This window comes from Dipodomys merriami, unplaced genomic scaffold (genome assembly GCF_024711535.1).
Source record: "Dipodomys merriami isolate MVZ:Mamm:240054 unplaced genomic scaffold, mDipMer1.0.p SCAF_840, whole genome shotgun sequence".
NCBI lineage: Eukaryota > Metazoa > Chordata > Mammalia > Rodentia > Heteromyidae > Dipodomys > Dipodomys merriami.
This window is the reverse complement of record NW_027206447.1, coordinates 68493-72034: the sequence shown is the minus strand read 5'-3', so window position 1 is coordinate 72034 and position 3542 is coordinate 68493. Positions and strand designations below refer to the sequence as shown.

General features: G+C 34.1%; 1 pseudogene; it reads right to left on the bottom strand.

Annotated features, from left to right (window-relative positions):
• Positions 1-3209: 3209 nt before the first annotated feature.
• LOC138820153 (U6 spliceosomal RNA) lies at positions 3210-3309 on the bottom strand (annotated as a pseudogene).
• Between the last annotated feature and the right edge of the window lie 233 nt (positions 3310-3542).

Below are 3542 nucleotides of genomic sequence, written 5' to 3'. Positions count from 1 at the left end.
TGCAACTGCAGACACACACACACACACACACACACACACACACACGTGCACACATGTACACACACATATACATGAATGCCAAATTCAGGGTTTATTGTACATAAAAGTTCAATTAAAATATTAGTGATTAGGAAAAAAGATAATTACCACGGTTGTTATATTTTAATTGTCTCTCCACATGTGACCACTTAATTTATTTTTAGTTTATTCATTCATTCATCATTCATTAGTTTGGTGCCAATACTGGAGCTTGAACTCACGGCCTGGCTCTGTCCTAGAATTTGTTATGTTTTTGTTTTAGTTTTCTCAATTCTAGCATTTTACTGCTCATACTACAGCTCCATTTCTAGCTTTTGCTAGTTACTTTCAAACCAGAATCTAATGCACTTTTTTGTCTGGTTTCAAAGAACAGTCATCAGATTTCGTCTTTCTGATTAGGTAGGATTAAAGACCTGAGCCACCCGTGTGGCTCTTAATTTTTCCTGTACATATGTAATGCACATACTTAGATAGTAATTTAAAACTGAGAGCATAGAAGCAAGATGTACAGTGATGATATTGTCCTGTCAGAATTTCAAGTTAGTAATGTAAATTTCTTAAAAGACCATACACAAAAAATACTTAAGAAGAAATCTGATGTTGTGTGTGTACATGGGGTGTGTGTGTGTGTGTGTGTGCTGTTGCAATATGTTCCACATATAAGCACTGTGCAGCGGTGTCCAGCCATTCACAGTTATTGCATGAATATCTGCCTTGAGATATCAACTTATGGGCAATGTCTAGGTGTCCACTCTAGGGTTCGCGATGAAGAGGGGTATACTCATCCTCATCCCTAGTATTCATATAAGTGGCCTTTTAGGAAAGTATTCTCCACACTATAGTAAGCTGCAAGACAAGCACTCTACCACTGAGCCACCTTCAAAGCCCAAGGATTAAGATTCTTGTCTGTAATTTGGTCAAAGCTGTGTCTCTTTACGTAGGCGACTAAAAATGTATTTACTATTTTCAAGTAAACACATAAATTCTATTTCCATCTCTTTTAAAAAATAAAAAAAAATGTTTGCTCTGTAAATTGATTAGAAGCATGAATTTTGTGGCTAGCTATGTCATTTCACATCTGTATCTCTTTTCCGCTTTCTCTTTCATGGTTCTCATAGACAATATGGTTGCTCCATAATTATCCTAATTTATTTTGCTTCTATATTTTTAGTTGCATCATTTCACTTTCTGCTCTGCCATTTCCCAGAACAGCACCACATAAACAGAAAAATCCAGAAGTTGTTCTGTGGCTCAAGTTGTAGAGCGCTTACCTTGATTTGAAGAGCTAAAGGACAGTGCCCAGGCCCAGAGTTCAGGCCCTACAACTAATTTTAAAAAAGGATCTAAATACTTGATAATTCTACTAGCAGATCTGACTGAAATCAGTTGAATCACACTTTTCCTGTACAATGAAGGAATAGGTCCAGGCTAGGAAAGCAGCTACAGAAGGCAGGGAGATTGTATCTGTGACAAAACTTTGTGGAAAATGGAATCAAGGATTACTTACTGGTGATTCACTTGCACTTGAAGCATGATTCTGAACTATTGCTTGCTGATTCTGAACTATTGCTTTGATCATTATATTTTCCAAGAAGAAAAAGTGAAATTTCATTGATAGTAAAGGACTACTAATACATTTTGACTTCTCATTAAGCATCTTCAATCATCAAAATCACTTGAAGGCAATAGACAGGACTATTTTTAGATGAAAACAAGTGTCTTTAAAAAAACAAGAATTTAGGTAGTCATACCAAGGACTTCTATTTTACTACTGCATTATACATTTTTTCTAATGTTGGATACCAACATTAGAAAGCTACTGGAAAACTCTTAAAGCCCATATGTTGAATAGTGAGTTCTCTTACACTATAACATGATATTTCCCAAATCATTTACAAAGAAGGCATTGTTTCCTATTTTCTCATTCCTAGAATAAGTTGCACATGAAGACACCAAAGGTCCTCATGTTCAGACAAGGAACAAGATGAAAGAGTGAGGAATTGTATCAATTTCAAGAAAAAAATGGAGTAGGATCCAAGCAAATTTCTTCTTTGGGATGCCAAAATTAATCCGCTTACTATGGTGTGAAGACTACTTTCCAAAAAGGCCACCCAAATGAATACTAGGGATGAGTATGAGTATACCCCTCTTCATATGGAAGCCTAGAGTGGACATTTAGACATTGTCCATGAGTTGGTAGCTCAAGGCAGATATTCATGCAATAACTCTAAATGGCTGACACCCCTGCATAGCGCTTATATGTGGAATAATACCAGAGTGGCAGATACCAATCCCCAAACTAAAGGCCTCTTGTCCGCCTTGCATGTTGCTGCTGGGAATAGAAATCGAATAGGTACTCTGTTGAACCATTATATCAAACCAAGTTTGAAGAACAGCTTGGAAGAAACTGCATTTAATATTGCCAAAAGGATAAGTATGTATCACTACCTCTTTGAAGTTGTGGAAGGCTGTACAAATTGTTTTCATAAGTCGTAATGTTTTGGTTAAGTTTATTAAATTTCAAAAATGCCAGTCCATCCTTTGTGGCCCTACCATTTTTTTCACAATACAAAGCAACAGCAATATCTTACTTTAAAAATTCATGGATTCCATGGTATTCTTCCAAGTGAATTGCCTGACTCTGATGTCAAAATATATTCAAGAATTTTTTGTATACATCTATAATGATTTCTGCAGAGTTTGTGATTTTTTAATCAGAAATAATTTTAACTTATCTGTTGAAATGAATAGTATAGAAACTAAAGATGTTCCTGGTGCTTTTAGGAAAAAAGTATATCTATGTTTGTACAATATCCATAATCTATTTCATTTGCTCCTATATATAATACTTTGAATTCTACATTTTTATATAATGTATAGTTTCATTAATAAATGTGTCCATTCAGATTGCATTCCATATAGAAGAAGTTTAAGATTCCTTTTTTTTCCTAGGTCCTTATATTATTTTATTTCTTTGGGATAACATGACAATGTTATCTAATTTCAAGTTTTGTAAAGATTATGCTATGTAAAGGCCTTTCTAAGGTGAAGATTTAATACACTGATGTCAAACTAACCTTTAATTCTATGAATTGCATGTATTGTTACACTTGTATTTTTGTAATCAACTTTTTAATAACTGTTTTTATATTTCTTGCATCAGAAGAATGAAAAATATGGAATACTTCACAAATTTTCATATCATCCTTGTGCAAGTGCCATGTTAATCTCTGTTGTATTGTAATTTGGGTAGACCTGCTGCTGAAGCATGTAGTACCCTCTAAATTTAAGTACTTAATGATGCAATCTTTATACAGGCATATATCCATGGTTGCCTATTTGTAACAAGGAACCCTTATTGTTCCTTAAAATGCGATTGATCTTGTTTCTCTAAAATTCTGTGTATAGTGGAAAAGCTTATATCATTTGGTCGATTGCTCATATTTACAATTTTTTTGTCAATGACTATTTTGTCGTTTTCATTTTAAATTTGATCATACTTT